This window comes from Crinia signifera, chromosome 4 (genome assembly GCF_055691185.1).
Source record: "Crinia signifera chromosome 4, ASM5569118v1, whole genome shotgun sequence".
NCBI lineage: Eukaryota > Metazoa > Chordata > Amphibia > Anura > Myobatrachidae > Crinia > Crinia signifera.
The window spans coordinates 57638040-57655941 of NC_139220.1; the positions used below are offsets into that span (position 1 = coordinate 57638040).

The 17902-nt window shown below is 44.8% G+C and overlaps 1 protein-coding gene across 2 annotated transcripts in view; it reads right to left on the reverse strand.

Annotated features, from left to right (window-relative positions):
- The window catches only part of SAR1B (secretion associated Ras related GTPase 1B), a 111805-nt gene extending 110198 nt beyond the window's left edge, over positions 1-1607 (reverse strand). The window contains exon 1 of one of the 2 annotated variants that reach the window (XM_083181801.1): positions 1411-1607. The gene's annotated coding sequence lies outside the window, so the exon portion shown is untranslated. Of the gene's footprint in view, positions 1-1309 lie in introns of both variants that reach the window. The other variant, XM_083181800.1, reaches the window with a different exon arrangement.
- Between the last annotated feature and the right edge of the window lie 16295 nt (positions 1608-17902).

The window sequence follows — 17902 nt, forward strand, 5'->3', positions numbered from 1 at the left end:
GGGGCTCAAAATAGTCCTTGATCAGAATAAATGTCCACATTATCAATGTTGACACTGGCTACATCCCGGTCCGGAGAGATCATCTAGATATGCACTTCCATAATGATACTTTCAAAGCGATTTTACTTTCAATTTCACATACATTAAATTCTGCTCCAAGTGTCGATTTATGTACACGCTATGCTATACAATATGTAATTTCACACTGGTTATTCTAACAATCTGCACAATCATTGTATAGTGTGTATGCCAAAATCCACTGGATGTGCTATATGTCCAATGGGAAACAATTCCACAGACAAAAAGGTATTGGCCGTGGAATCCAAAGGCCACACCTCCTTTTCCCTGACATGCACACCTTCAGCATCTATATGACGCCCCTGGACTCATACACAAAAAATAAAAAAAATAAAATACTTTTTTGCCATTTATTACAAGACACTTTATCTCTCTCCAAACATACGGTACACCTTGCCAACTTTTCTGCAGAATTAGTTAGCTGGTTGGATTACTATCGCCCTGATGTATGGTCAGTATAAAACGATTACTATAATTTTCTGTGAACATGGAAACATGCCCCTATTAAGGTTGACAGGCCTTAGGTTGACACTTGAAATAGGTCGACATGGCTGTTTGACAGGGATGGAAGGTCAACACAAGCATTAGGTTGTCAATGGCAAGGTCGACAGTCAAAAGGTGGACATGAGTTTTTCAAATTTTATTTTTAGCCGACAGGAGGCATTTCATGCCCTACCAGTCACCAGGGTGTGGAGGTAGAACAGAATAGTGTGCGGTACACTTTGACGATGTTCATGTTAACTATGTCGACATTTTGGACAAATCAAACCCACGTCAACTTTTTGACTGTCAACCTTGGCATTGTTGACCTAATACTTGTGTCAACCTACCAACCCTGTCGACCCAATGTGTCATAACCATGCCACCGTGTATTGCAGCAATGAACTCTGCTACATATTCTTACACAAGCAGAGTTCAAACTACAGTGCAGCTATCTGTGCAATGTTCAAACTGAAGAAAAGAAGGATTTGTTTTTGTGACTACCAGCAATTGTTTTAAAAGCTCTCATTTAGTAGTTAATATTTATTTTCTTTCAGAACTTATTCAAAGTTTCCAAAACTGTTCCATACCTGCCCTGTCACCCAAACAACTTTAAACAGCTGTAAACAACTACCTGCAATATACAATATATATAAATATTTATATAAGCAACAACAGGAGAAGAAGAAGAAGCAGCAGCATGATTTGCACGGTCCCACAACAAAAGGAGGATATAGATAGAGGTGGTCACCTTGCAGTAAAGCAGGAGGAGGTAGTGCTACAGTTGATCCCCTGGGACAATCCTCGCTGTGTAGAGTCCCCAGCACAGAGCCCTGAAATCAGTGCACTCACCGGCTTCCAGGCAGCACTCACTGAATCCCAGCTTCCGCTGTCACTCACAGATCTCCTACTGCTGATAACCACCTGTTCCAGGTCTGTCTGTTACTAGATCTACGGGGTTACTAGCAAACAGGGCGGAGCACGGCTGAGTGTTACCCTAGACTAGGGCATGGGCTGAGAAAGTGTCAGATCCCTGCAAATACAACTCGTCTGTCACATGGTCCGACATAGTGACTAGTGAGTGCTGTATTCGCAATTTGCAAACCTATTGGAATAAGCTGGCTGTGGTGCTTGCTGGGCAGCCTTTAGAATGGAGGACGTTTTTGCTGCTTTGCATTACTCTTATTATAACTACAATGGTATTTTTGTCTATATGAATTTTCAGACATTGTTCAGAGCTAACTAAAAGATAATGGGGCCTATGTTGGCAGAGTATATAGCGTCATACCTCCCAACATGACGCTCTCCGGGAGGGACGGAATGCTCTGCTCCTGGACTTTCATCTTAATTTATGATTGCTAAACACCTTTCTTATTAGCTAACCTGTTCAAAACAGGTGATGGCAATCATACAGTAAGAGGAAAGCAGAGCATTGTGCCCCTCCTGGCATGCGTCATGTTGGGGAGGTATGTTGCGGTGCTTGTGGTGTTGCTTAACCAGGAATGTGGTTTATTTGTAGTAATGAGCATAGAGTAAACAGTAGTACTGAAATGGTTAACTTGCAGGTACTGTATACAGTATTTACTAAGAAACAAAATATTCACTAGGAATAGTCAGGTGCTTAACAGAGACTGTGTCCCCAAGAAAGCAGCTGCTCAAATGTGGGGGCAGTCACTCCCCACTCGAAAACAAGAAAAGGAAAGACACGCACAAGGCGAGTCGAGCAGCGCTTGTAATGATTGACGATACCAAATAATTGGAAAGCATTGCGCCCCCCATAGAAACTTATGCGGGTGTCGGCAGAGAAGGAGGGATCGCAGCATGAATTGAAGATTCCTGCTGCGGTCTCTAACTGGGGATTTAGCTGCAAAAATTAAATGATAAATAGGCCCCAAAGAGATCTGAGATAGAGGAGAAGTGAGATTTTTGAGTGAAAGAGATGGGGCAGGGGGAATCTAGTGGGATGAGGCACAGCTTGTATAACTGTGGCACAGGGTGACACTGGAGAGGTTGCACCTCTGTTGGCAATACATATAGAATTAGGGTAGGGTTTAATATTTACAGGGGCTTTTGAGAGCATTTAAAGATGTGACAGCTATGGTGTGTGTATCCCCCACCCCCGTGGCACTGTGTATTAGGTGAACTCTCCGGCACTGGATCTGAACTGGAGCGAACGCAGGGGCAGCGAAGGAGCGGCCGCCAGGCCGCCTCCTCACTGGCAGCTGGGTCACCTCTGGAGTGACCGCCAGGTCACCGCTGGAACGGCCACCAGATCCATGTTTGAACATCTGCTAGGTCTCCTTAGCTGGACGCAGGATTTCCTCTGGATTGGCCGCTGGATCCCTGCTGCTGCAGCCACTGGGTCTCCTCTTAGCAGGATGCAGGCTCTCCTGTTACTTGGCTCTGGCAGTGCCTGGGCTCCTCATTTGGCGCTGTTAGCGCTGGGTCTCCTCCCACCACTGCTGGAGGCACAACACTCCGCTGCACAGATGGCAATATTTAAAAAATAAAATTCAAGAAGGTGCAGGCGATTGATTTGGGGTCCCCCAAGCCTCTGGGCCCCATAGCAGCTATACCCCCTGCACCCTCTATAGTTACGCCACTGCCTGAGTGAAAGTCGTATGTGTGCAGGCTAAGTAAATAGGCGTGTGTGCATCTGAGTGAGAAGTTTATGTGTGCTTACATATCTTTGTGTGTGTGTAGGGGGGCATCAACATTCTCATGCCTCCGGGTGACTGGGAAAACGTATGCCACTGGTGTGAGGACTAAACGCGCAGCACGCTGTGTGTCCAGCGCATGCACAGAAGCTACTGAAGGACACTTGGGCTGCACCCAGCGCCATTTAATTTAAAAAGCTGTCTGACATCCAGATGCGCTGGCTGCTACCTGTCCATGTTCAGCCAGTCCCAGTGTGCCTAGTCCGCTTCCCCAGTAAGTCAATGGCAAGTGCAGTGCTACTGTGCTCTAGCCCTGTGTGTGCTGTCTCAGAGTCCTCCTGAGCCCTCCGAGCGTGTAATCCCCCATGGTATTGAGCATGAAAGCCCTGGCAATTAACATGTATGTAAGTGACACTTATGTGTCATTATATGTAATAGCCATTATGGTGTGTGGCATAATGTGTAATGGGCATCACGTGTGTCAAATAATGTACAATGGGCATCATCATGTGTAATAGCCTTCACGTTATGTGGTATAATGTTAAAAGGGCATCACGGTGTGAGGTGCAATGTGTAATGGCATCATGGTGTGAGGCGTAATGGGCATCATGGTATGAGGCACAACTTGTAAGGGGCATTACAGTGTGTGGCATAATGTGTAATGGCATTACAGTGTGTGGCATAATGTGTAATGGGCATTACAGTGTGTGGCGTAATGTGTAATGGGCATTACAGTGTGTCGCATAAAGTGTAATGGGCATTATGGTATACTATGTATGGTATACTATGTAATGTATATAGATATAGAGGTACTTGTGTATTATCACGGCTCCCACGATTTCCATCTTATGGGATCTTATACAATTTAAAATTGTATATGGCATACAATGGCATACGATGAGATGAGATTTTAAATTGTATAAGCACACTAATGGGTGCTTTCAAGGTCAATTGGCCCCCCAATAAGATTTTTAATTGTATAAGCACCCTAATGGGTGCTTACAATGTTAAATGCACCCCCACGCCACCCCCACTATCAACGCCAACCCGAAGCGTGGCGAGCGCAGCGGTACGCGTCCTCCGACCTTTTCATACCCCCACTATCCATGTCAGCGTGGAGTTGATTTAATATAGTGTGGCGGGCGCAGCGAGCCACCGAGCCCGAAGCGTGGCGAGCGGACGCGTAATACTTTACATGTATTACGCGTCCGCTCGCCACGCTTCGGGCTCGCCACACTATATAAAATCAACTCAACGCTGACATGGATAGTGGGGGTATGAAAAGGTCGGAGGACGCGTACCGCCGCCCCTCGCGGGCTCGCTACGCTTGCCACGCTTCAGGTTGGCGTTGATAGTGGGGGTGCATTTAACATTGTAAGCACCCATTAGGGTGCTTATACAATTAAAAATCTTATAGGGGGGCCAATTGACCTTGAAAGCACCCATTAGTGTGCTTATACAATTTAAAATCTCATCTCATCTCATCTCATTGTATGCCATATACAATGGTATACAATTTTAAATTGTATAAGATCGGGTCCCATCGCAGCACATCTCATCTCATTGCATACCATCTTAAGCCTTATGGTATGCAATGAGATGGGATGAGATGGGAGCCGTGATAATACACAAGTACCGATATATCTATATACATATATATCTCTATCTATAGATAGATACATACATTGGTCCAGTGGGGGTCGGGGGAATGTCTTTAATGTGGCAGGGTCACTGACATTTACTGTGCGTCCCTGGCTTCTACTTGTTGCATACAATTAGGTTACCGCTCCTATCAGGTGGCCAATGGCAGGGCAGCTCAAAGGGAGGGAGCACCGGATATGTTAAAATAGGGTGTGGCTTTGAGGGAGCTCGGCCACCCCTATTTTTGTATGGTGTCGGCTGTTTGTCTTACCATGAAATATTTTTTGTCTCATTGCCTCTGATTGGTTGGCCACCACCGTACTAGAGTGTGTGCAGAGTACTGCACTTCTTTGCGGTGCAACCACCCACTGTCCATATTCTTAGTTTGAAAGTCGTCCTTGCTATCACTTGTGGCAGAGTATAGGGGGTTATTCAGTAAGGATCTCAAAGCAAAATCTCTAATGGGTAAAACCATGTGCACTGCAGGTGGGACAAATGTATTGTGCAGAGAGGGTGTGGATTATTAGGTGGACAGTCAGAGGGGGAATTACAATTGGTCTACAGGCAATAGGTCACCACGTGAAAAAGGTCGATATGTTACAGTATATGACACATGCAAAATAACAACATGGAAATGATTGATGCAAGAAAGAACGACACAAGTTTTTAATGTTTTAGTGCCGCTGTATTAGTGTACCTCATCCCCTCGCATGACAAGCACATGTCAGCATGGTGACTCTGTGCTGGGCATGGTGAATATTCTCTCTCTATGCCCACTTTGATCGTGAAGTAAGAATAAGTTGGTTAAAAAAACAAAATCTTGAAAACTTGTATAAACCTTTTCCTGTGCTCAACTTTTTGGGCTGTGTTGACCTAGACCATGTATATCATTTCTGTATGCCGACATATTGACTGTCAACCTAGTCACTGTCTACAGATCAAGTCGAACTAGTGCAAAAAGAGTTTATATTTGGGTTATTTTATTGAGTTATTTTATTTAGGGGTAAATACTGGCTGCTTCATTTTTACACTGCAATTTATACACTTTTTACACCAGCCTAAATAACCTGGGTTTTTGCACGGGAGCGTGCAAAAACCTGGGTTTGCAGGAGGTGTAAACGCTCCCATTTTAGACCAGGCTGCTCAATCTGGGTAGCGAGCAGGGTGGAACACGGGTTCAACCTGGCTCGCTGTACCGTGTAAACGGGTAACCCTGGTCAATGCAACCCAGGACCCGTTCACTGCAATGCAATATTAGGTGCTGGAAATGCTCTCATCTTCCAGTGCCGGCTAAGAACCTGCCTCTGGTTACATCATACACCAGTCATTATGCCAGGTGGGGTTCATGCAGGTATGAAAGGGGTCACAAACCGGGTTGGTGACAGGTCCAAAATCCCAGGTGCGACCCGGCTTGTGGGTGCAAAAGAGGTATCAGATTTCAGTTTGAACACACGCAGCTTGGAGTGTCTGTAATACCCCTTTCCCAGGTCGAGGTGCAGTGTAAACGCTGTATATGTTCAGATGAGGGAGGGGATCGCGGGAGCGTGCATAGGTTTTTAAATTCAATGATTTTTTTAATTTGGTTTTATCCAAAGCATTTTACATACATAACAAACGATAAACAAAGAAATAGCAGTGTGTCAATTTGTCATTATTCCTACAGCATTGAATATGAGCTTGTACCTTGGTGTAGTACAGCATAACATATAATATCATTGTTACAGTCACTGTGATGCGATAGGTACAATACTACTAATAGTGGGCTAATTGTGGCCCCGAGCAATTCCGAGAACAACATTCAAAAGAAAAATAACTACAATATCACCGTGGTGGAAGAAAAAACAAAATAATATATTTAAAAAAAATCTGTATATCTGTGTGTGTGTGTGTGTGTGTGTATAGATATAGATATAGATATAGATATATATATATATATATATATATATATATATATATATATATATATGTAAACAAAGAATGAGTGGCGCCACTTGTGTGTCCCCAGTCCAGGCACCAGGTATCAATAGGCAATATCCCCTTAACTTATGGGGTGTCAGCCAATCTTCAAGGGTAAAAGTAATGGTAAGTTACTCGGGGTAAAATGTGTACATTCAATAAATGAAGATGCGGCGACTGATTGCTCTAAAATAGTAAATACTATATGTGCTGGTCCACACTTTAGGAAACCAAATAAGTTATTTAATAAAAAGTGGGTCTATAGCACGATAAAAAACTCACTATGGATAAAAAATTGTATCAAGAGGTACGTATAAAAAAACATTAGCATTTATTTAAACAAAGTAGACAATATGTCCCTTTAAAAAAATACAGACAATTTAAAAAAAAATATATAATCTAACCTAAAAATCTAAATCTTGATAAAGTCAGAAGGACGAAACGCGTTGGGACTCTCTAGCCCTCCTGTCTCATCTCTACAAGTTAAGCTACCTTTTTTCTCTCTTATTGCACTTTACAATTTATTTAGATTTTTAGGTTAGATTATATATTTTTTTTTAAATTGTCTGTATTTTTTTAAAGGGACATATTGTCTACTTTGTTTAAATAAATGCTAATGTTTTTTATACGTACCTCTTGATACAATTTTTTATCCATAGTGAGTTTTTTATCGTGCTTTAGACCCACTTTTTATTAAATAACTTATTTGGTTTCCTAAAGTGTGGACCAGCACATATAGTATTTACTATTTTAGAGCAATCAGTCGCCGCATCTTCATTTATTGAATGTGTGTGTGTGTGTGTGTATGTATGTATGTATATATATATATATATATATATATATATATATATATATATATATATATATATATATATATATATATATATATATATATATATATATATATATATATAGTGGATAGGTACATCCAAGCAGCCCTTTGTGCAACTTTAATAAAATAGGTGCTATTTGACCAGTGACCCTTTATTTTAAGCAACGGGACTCTTTTAGCTCCCAAGACATTTGTAATAGGAGGATTGTAGCCATCTGTCCCAGACTATGAGGAATTTGGGCTCAGCATTCCTGGACATATAAGTGATTTTTTAGTGCCCAACCGTAGGTTTCACCAGTGCAGTCCAAGCCCAAACATTTGGGCCAAGGGGTGCCAACCAGAGCCTGGCATTGCACCTTGGCCAGGGAGCAAAGGTTAATAAAATATTTTTGCATGGAAGAATCAAGTGCTTCCTCGTCAAAGGCCACCAAGGTGCAGACTAATGGAGAGCAGGCATCTACAGGAATCCCAGCCAGGGAAATATTTACAATAACGTCCCTCCAGAATGCTGTAATGACAGGACAGGACCAGAGCATATGACATAATGTGCCATCTAAAGAGTCACACTTCGGGCATTTTGCAGTCTGTCTGGCCCCTTTTCTAACCAGGCGCTCAGGTGTGATATATACCCTGTGTAGCACAAATAGCTGGATTTGAGGAACTCTCACTGTGGTGGTAGATACGCAAGGACTATTCAAGGCTGCTGACCATACTTCATCAGACAAGGGACACAAATTCACCTCCCATTTCAGTTTAAGGAGTGGCAAGTCAGTACTGTGGTGTGCTGTAAGAAGTGTAGAATAAATTGTGCAAATCCAGCGTCTAGTACCCAGAGAAGTAGAGGAAAGCAAAGTTTTAATCAGTCGCACAGAAATGGTAATAAATGTTGAGAAAAAGGATGAGCCTCTTATTGTAATCAATTTTAATTGTTGTCCTACATTCAAAGGGTGTGCTACCATTGACACTGGGTAATGAACAAGATTTTGAGGACAGAGAAGAGTGTCTTGGGCTGGTGCACCTGAGAAAGAATTTAACTCATAAAAATCCAATTTTATTTTAATGTTTCTAAAAATAGTTGCGAAATAAAAACACACATACTAACAAATAACACTCAATTTAAAAAGGATATTGGTACTTGTGAGTTATCCGGGCGCCCGATTTTTTGATTGTATGCCTTAAGTTAAGGCATACAATCAGATGCGATGCGATATCGCATCGCATCGCATCGCATGCGACCATCGGATGCGATGACCCGATTTTTCCATAGGAATCAATGTTAAAATGATTCCTATGGAAAAAGGGGTCCTTTTCATACCCCTACTATCCAAGTGGGCATGGAGTTGGATATAAACCTGTGGCGAGCGTAGCGAGCCACCGAGCCCGAAGCGTGGCGAGCGAAGCGAGCCCCGCGAGGGGACGGTATTCCGTGTCCCCTCGCGGGGCTCGCTACGCTCGCCACGCTTCGGGCTCGGTGGCTCGCTACGCTCGCCACAGGTTTATATCCAACTCCATGCCCACTTGGATAGTAGGGGTATGAAAAGGACCCCTTTTTCCCACTGAATTCCATGTTAAAATGGACTCAGTCCATTTTAACATTGATTCCTATGGAAAAATCGGGTCATCGCATCGCATCGCATCCGATGGTCGCATGCGATGCGATGCGATGTCCCGATCCGACCCGATTTTGAAATCGGGCGCCCGGATAACTCACAAGTACCAGGATATTTAATTCTCACTTAGTGGACCCCACTTCCTATTATTTCCCTTTTGTTGAAATTTATCAAGGGCTGAGTGGTGCTGCTTAAATGAATAACCGGGCAGGGTGACAAGCAATCTTATAATTACGGGATAATACCCTCGATTGTTTGTCACACTGGATATCCAGACCTAATGGCTTCATTTGCAAGTATATACGATAGTGTGTTATGTGCAACAATTCAAGTCAGCAGTGTCTGTAGCCAGTATATCAAACTGTCAGGTCAGAGCTGCGCCGAGTGGAGAATCGATTCCACTTCAGCGCTCCCCGTTCCCACAGTGATGGCTAGTAGGTGCTGTGCTGTATGTCCTCCTGAACGCAGATTTGCCGGTGTGCACAGTTCTGGTTCAAGCGGGTGAACTGTGCCGAGTGGGAGATCAGTTCCACCTCAGCGCTCTCTCTTACCACAGCGACGGCTAGTCAGTGCTGTGCGCTATGTATCACCTTGAAAACAGCTGTGCCGGTGTGCACAGTTCTGGTTCAGACGGGTGAACAGAGGCAGCTTGTGTGTGGTTCAGACGCCTGAAAGCACAGTCTACACATACGGTCTCCGTATGATAGCGGGACCCGTGCCCATACTGCTGTAGCAACACAATCAAAAATACATTAGTATGTGGGGAATGGAAAGTGGGGTATTAGGCACAATAAGTGTGTAGTAGGTCTGCGTATGCTTCGCAAAAAGCTTCCTTAGGACCTAAGGAAGCTTTTTTAAACAAAAAACAAACACCATTACCCAAAAACCACCCACCCTGTATACCATGGAAACTCCACCCCAAACTAAGCAACAATGCTAAACCTTGGGCAAAAACTTTTAGTGGTAACTAAACATGTTGAGAAGTTCCCCATAATATAATCTAGCCAGCTCAGTTAGTCGCAAGGAGGCCAGGTAGGTGCCCTGCAATTATAGTAACACATACAGATGTAGCGCCGCTCATTCATCCTACCTATGGCGATTGTACCGCCAGCTCGCCATGGCGGACCATGGCGTGCGGCGTCGCAATACATTTTAAAAGCTTGGCGAATTGCAGTGGCGTCTCCGAATGAGTGCAATACCAGTTATCATACACCAGATGTCACTTTTTGAAATCCTCATTGCGCATGCGTGAAATTTGTGCTGCAAAGCGTGCATGAAGCGCAGGAACTACAGTAAAGTACTTTGCTACTATTGTACTGTCCAGTAAGCTGTACTGTGCTGTAGATAGTGTACACACTAATAAATAAAATTACATTGAATTGCGTACAGTATCATTACACTACTTTATAACTTGGTACAATGAGTCGCATGAGCATCTGAGACGATAGTCCCCTGGGGGAGAGGAGGCGGCGGCAGTTGACTTCAGCTCAATACACATTACTCCCTGGAAGAGACAGTAATGCAATGCAGTTCATCTGGGTCACCATGTGCAAAATGTGTAATAGACAGTAGGAATGGAAGCAACAAGTTTTTATGGAAACAAGTTATTTTATGGACTCTATGTCTAGTTTTATTAAAATATCACTTTCCAAAATATTCAAATGTTTAAAAAAAATATTTGACACCGTAGTCGAACACAGGGTTACAGCATGTAGAGCTGCGCAGCTATCCACTACACTATGCCAACTGGTGATGTGTGGGATCATTAGAGTGCTGGTATAATCAGTGGCATCCGTAGCGCTATTGGCGAAACCCGAGTCGCGGCAGTGTCTGAGATGGTCCTTTTGTAGATTAGCGCTGCTGGAGTTTAAGTAATGTACTGTATTCAGGTCAAGTCGACCCTCTCCACCCCTGGGGGCGGGGAAGCGGCGGTTGACTTCAGCTGCTTAAACATTACTCCCTGGAAGATACAGTAATGCAGTGGTAGCCAGCTCCAGTCCTCGAGAGCTACTGTACAGTACAAACAGTTCATGTTTTCTAGAACACCTAGCTGGGGCACAGGTGTACTCATTACTGACTGACACATTATAAATGTTCCACAGGTGGAGCTAATTACTTCACTTACAGTATGATTCTGTGAGGAGACCGGGAAAACATTAACTGTTTTATTTGTCTAGTTTTGTTAAAACTGTTACATTTAAGTGTTACATCTAGTTTTATCAAATATCGCTTTCCAAAATATTTGAATAAAGGAAAAAAAACAAAACACGGTGATGTCTACGGTCTGTAGATTGCTGGTATAATCAGTGGCATCCATTGCGCTGTTATGCGGTCTCAGACGATTGTGATTAGTGCTGTTGGAGGTAAAACACTGTAATGTACAGCATTGAACTCGTCAACTCCCGCCTTCCCTGGATATTCTTTTTTTTTTTTACTACACTAATGTCCCAATGTTCTACTGTACACTGCTTTAATGCCCCAATGTTCAAAATATTCAGCATTGGCTACGTGAACGTGAAGGTAAATATTTGCCTACAATATAGGATCATTACCCTACACAGCCCATTTGCTTGCAGCGATGTTCATGGGCGTCTCATTACGCACGAGCGTCTCATATTGTATTGTAAGCGCGCTCCGTTCGGCGAATGGTGGAGTTCCATTGGCACATTACAGTATATCACTCTGACACTAGATTGATGGAGCATTAGCCACCCAGTGGTGGTGGATTGTATTGCATGGCAAGCGCCCATGCCCCTTAGCGGACGGAAGTGCAAGTAGAAAATTGTAACGCCAGAACCTCCGCCACGGCGAGCTGGCGGAAATGATGAGGCCGGCTCCATCTGTATTCCCAACATTGCACATCTGTTTCCCATATAGGGTCCATTTGAATTTTTGGTACTTGTTTCCTAGCAGGGCGCCCAGTTTTCTTACGTACGCTACCGTAGCAAAATCGCATTGCATTGCATCTCATGGGCCATTATAGTGCCATGCGATGTGATTTTTTTATGTAATTTATTCACTGCTCTGTTGGCCCCAGGGGATTGCATTGCACCTCCCGAAAATTTGCATGAGATTTTTTAGGGTGCGATGCCATGCCATTAGCTATACACTTGTATGACATACAATGAGGTTTCACTGAGCCCCCCCCCCCCCCCCTACTATCCACGCCACCCCGAAGCGTGGCGAGCGGCGGCGGAATCCATCCTCCTGACCTTTTCAAACACAAAGAAAAGGTCGGGAGGACGTGTTCAACCGCCGCTCGCTACGCTTCGGGGTGGCGTGGATAGTGGGGGGTCAGTGAAACCTCATTGTATGTCATACAAGTGTATAGCTAATGGCATGGCATCGCACCCTATAAAATTTCATGCAAATTTTCGGGAGGTGCAATGCAATGCAATCCCCTAGGGCCAAAAGAGCTGTGAATAAATTACATTAAAAAATCGCATCACATAGCACTATAATGGCCCATGAGATGCAATGAAATGCGATTTTGCTACAGAGAATAGCCCTGTAAACTTACAGCGTACGGGGCGCACTGCTAGGAAACAAGTACCGAATTTTTATACCAAGCCAATAAGGTTATAAAATGTACTGCGAGTAGTCATAATAATCAACCAGCAAAGAGAATATTAAGACAACACAGTTACCTATGTAAGGTACTCCGGTCTTTCGTTATGAGATCGATCCCACATTGTCCTGAATAAAAGGAGTGCACTTAGTTTAAAAAAGAGAGTAGCATGTCATGTCCAACATAAGAATGACAATAAAAAATATAATCAATAAATAGGAGATTAAATGTCTGGTTTGGGAGCCATAGCTCGTCTTGCAGGTCTCCTGTGATCGAGCAACGCAGCAGCTTCCCTGGGTGTTGAGAAGAATTTTGTTTCCCCGTCAGCAACAACCCGGAGCTTGGAGGGAAAAAGCATGATATATTGATATGATATGTTCAGCTCATGCAGGTGGTAATGATTGTAGGTATTGAGCACGATCCTTCTGTACCTCCAAGGCAAATTACAGAAATATGGATACCCCTGCTCCGTTCCATTGTAGTGGGCCCTTTGACCAGGCCAGAAGGAGGACAGCATCCCTGTCCCTATAAGGAAATAGATTGGCCTGAGCGAATTCAGTGCGCTCTTTCCACAACATAAAAGGAGAGAAATAGTCCTTGCTGTAGGTATCTATATATTGCCATTTCTCCAATAATTTATCTGGCTCTGGGCCATCTTCTCGCTCCAGTAGGCCCACTATGCAGATATTATTTTACCTCAGATGGCCTTCCACGTCGAGCATTTTGCTCTGTACAGCAGGGAGTTTAGAGTCTATGGTTTTGACTCTAGCGGATGGGGGATGAACTTCTCCAGGTGGGCAGCCACTGAATTATGGTGAGTCTTACCCATTTCCAGGAATACAAGTAATTCAGTAGGAAGAAACCAGAGCTGTGGGGGTCGAAGAAGTCCCTGACTGCACGTAGATACCTTGGATTCACAGGAGGTCCGCTGGCAGCATAAGCCAAGTTCCGCTTTTTAAAGGGCAATAGAAAAAGAGGTAGTAATAGTGTAACCTCTTGTCCTACAATACTGGATAACTATAGCAGGTTTGCAGGAACTTCAGAGCTAAGCAGCCAGTCAGTTTGGTGAATGCTGGGACCTGTAGTGCACCACTGCAGGATAAACTGGGGTGGGTTTGCACACACACCCTATCATTAAGCCTCCTGTGCCCTGTGGTGTTATGTGCGCAATGCACAGGCCTGGAGCAGGGCAGCGCCTTATCAGGGAGCGCTGCAGCAGGGAAAGGCAAGATGGTGGCGCCCCATGATGGAGGACTCAGCTACAGGGCCTGTGCAGCTGGTACGAGAGGCAGCTGAGCAAGACAGGGGTCAGCGGGGGATGCAGCAGTGTTCTAAACGCTGGGACTTGTGCATAGATCAGATGACGGACCAGCGAATGTCTGTGAAGGAGCCGGCAGCCGCCGTTAACCTGTCACATGCGTGCAGGAGACAGAGGGAGTACACTTGAGTGGAGCACTCACACAGAAGGACCCAGAGCTCCAAAGGCACTCCAAGTGTGCACACAGGTGTTATGGTCACGAGGAGCAAACTGCAGGCTGCTGGGCTGCCTAGGATCTTTGTAGAGGATAATCTGGGACGGAGAGCTCCACAGAGTAGCAGCTACTCCATGTCCCGCTTAGCCACATCCCAGGAGCGTGAATACTTAATGATATTTAGTATACACACAAGGCGATATAGTAAAAGATATCACTTATACCCCTTTCACACTAGCCTAATTGCTGAGATTTTAACCCTGCTATGGAGCAGGGTTGTTCCCGGGTTTGACCTGGGGACCTGGTCAGTGTGAAAGGGATAGGGGGTACTTACCCCTGGGTTGCCGGTCCTCATGTGCTGTCAGGCCGGGGATCCGCACAGGCGGCAGGCGCAAATGACAGGAAAGGCAGTGGATAAAGCTGACACCCTCACTGCCGCCAGAGAGCTGCGTCACCTGCACCTGCCATCTGACCTGTCATCTGCGCCCGCCACCTGTGTGGATCCCCAGCCTGCACTGAGGACCAGCAACAAGGGTGAGTACTCGCCGCCATCAAGCCGCCTGCACGCCTCCTCCACGCCGCCTTCACATATCAGAAAACGCAGGGACTTTTCATGATCCCTGGGCCAAATTCCCGGCATTTTCTGGTGTGATAGGGGTTATAGAAGGACCCTTCTAAACTACAGTGTGTGAGAATAATCCCACCCCATAATACTGAGGAAGCGACCCATTTTTCTGTAGCAGAGCACATGAATCACAAGAGTTGCAAAATGTGGTGTCATTTTTTTTTTTTTTATCAGTTAAGTACAAAGTTTTTTTACACGCTGGTAACTTCTGCAGCTAGGAGAGGCAAAGGTTTATTTTCGTTTTAACAAATGAGGGATTGCATCAGGCAAAAGCTACGTGCAGATTAAAAATGCAAACTTTTTAATACAGGTTGAGTATCCCTTATCCAAAATGCTCGGGACCAGGAGAATTTTGGATAACGGATTATTCCGTATTTCGGAATATTTTAATATTTCAATGATGTTTTTTGAAGTATCTTGCATTTATGCTGTATAAACACATAAAATACACACAAATATATTTTATTTGTTCAAAAAACAAGGTTTCAAAACATGAAACAAAATTTGTGTACTATCTCAGATACTGAATTTGAATGGCAAGCAATCATTTTCTTGTACATATATAGTGCCAGTTACATGTCATGTCCTCAGTAGTGCTGTTACATATGTCCACAGTGAGTTTTTATAAAAAAAAATAAAAAAAATTCTTCAGTTTCTGGAATGTATGGTTTTCAGAATAATTTGGATAACGGATATTCGGATACGGGATACTCGACCTGTAGTTTAATATTAAGAAAAAAAAATAGTTTTGGTGCAAAATAAAAATCCAGGCACATTTCCTAGTGAAACTGTGTAATGAATTTGAGAAATTAAGGGGTTATTTAGACCTGATCGCACGGCTGCAAATTCGATAATAACTGCGCATGCGTACAGCTCCTAGTACGCATGCGTGAGGCCATCCTGCACTAAAATCGATGGCCGTACGCAAGTTTATTGACAGAAAGCCGGCATTTGGGGTGGTAATGGGCCGTTTTCTGTGAGTTCAGGGAAAAACGCAGGCATGCCCAGGAAGAAGTCAGCTCCACTCCGCTCCAACAGCTTCTATCACACATACCAAGTAAGTCCTGGGCTACGCACAGACTGAACACAGTGAAAAATATCAATTGCCAATAGGTCTGGCGTATACCTGATCACTGGGCTCTGCAATTTAGCAGAACAGCAATCAGGTCTGAATGAAAAAACATATTTGTAAGAACCTGGGTCAAAATAGACCATATTAGAGCTACATGCCAAAAACTGTTCACTTAAGGACCTTAGAGCAGTGGTTCTCAAACTGTGCACCTAGGCTCCCTGGGGTGCCTCGGATCACATGCAGAGGTGCCTCGGTTTGGTTGTCCAGAACCAATTAAAATTATTTATGGTCAATGTAATAGGCAAAAATCAGTGCTTGTGGCTTCCAGTTTTGAAATACGTGGATAAACAGAAGTGAGTTCTGTCCCTCACCACATAACTGGACCTAAGGATGACATATAAGCACAACTTATTTCATTTAATATTGTTTTCTGAAATTCTCGGTAGCAAACTTTGCACCTAGGGGTGCCTTGACAAATATTCTGATAATCTAGCGTGCCGTGATGCACAAAAGTTTGGGAACCACTGCCTTAGAGGTAAAATACATTGGGCCTGATTCAGAGGTGGATCTGTAAAGATATACTACCACCCACCAGTAGTTTCTCAGATCGGCTGGTTACATCTAAAGATCCATTATCAGTTGAACCGATCAAGTTTCAAATTTTTTTAAGGTGCCAGGATGCGCCGGTGTGAAGAGCGCCCGTAGGGCGCGATGAATCACCTAGAAAAAATACTCAATTAAAAGAAAAAAAAGTAGCAATCTACAGTGCAGGGACTTGCCTGCAAAATACACCTTCAGTATACGGGAAATGATATTATAAACTAGTTAAAAGCCTGTCAGAATAAACTATGCAAGGGCATATTATTGGGGGACGTAGTTCCTCACACAGGAGCTGACGTTTTTCTGGAAGTCCAGCTGCTGAGAGTCAGTGCTCGGTCACGCTGAGTGTGTACATGTGTGTGCATGTCTATTAGCCTTTATATATTGGATATCTGTAATGGGCAGGCTATAATGATGCTGCACTAAATACACCAGTACTGACACGTGCAAGCCCACCAGTCCCTGCACTCAGAGGTGGAACTAGCGAGAGCTGGGCCCAGGTGCAAAAATCTATACTACTAACCTAGGGTTACCACCCGTCCGGGATTACTCCGGACAGTCCGGTAATTAGACCGGAGTCCGGACGGGTGGCATTCACGGACTAGGGATGCCAATCCCGGGGCACTTTTTTAATCCCGGGATTCGGGATTGAAAAATGCTCAATCCCGGGATTCCCGGGATTGGGCTCCCTAATAAAAAAAATGTCCCTCCCCAAATGTCACTTTAAAAATTGCTCCCCACTCCCCGCAATCGTCCCCCAACCACCCTGCCCTGTCCTGTCACTCACTGCGGCAGTGGTGAGCGCAGCAGGGAGCATGACCCACCGTTTGACGGTCTCCTGGGGGTGGCACAGCGGGCGGCTGGGGGCGGCACAGCGGGCTCTGTCCGGGTTTGGGGCAGTGACTGCTGAGTCTGACAGGCATAGCAATGGTCACCCTGCGCAGCCTGGGCACCGCCATGCTTGTCAGACTCAGCACAGCACAGCTGAGCACACTGTCCCGACTCCCAAACAGCATCGGGGTAATTAGCATTCAGCCGGGCTGATTTTTGTATGGGGGTACTAATCCCAGAATCCCGGGATTTGGAAGCCCAGCCTGTGCCTCCCCCTACCTGCGTCCCAGCCTGTGCCTCCCCCTACCTGCGTCCCAGCCTGTGACTCCCCCTACCTGCGTCCCAGCCTGTGCCTCCCCCTACCTGCGTCCCAGCCTGTGCCTCCCCCTTCCTGCATCTCAGCCTGTGCCTCCCCCTTCCTGCATCCCAGCCTGTGCCTCCCCCTTCCTGCGTCCCAGCCTGTGCCTCCCCCTACCTGCG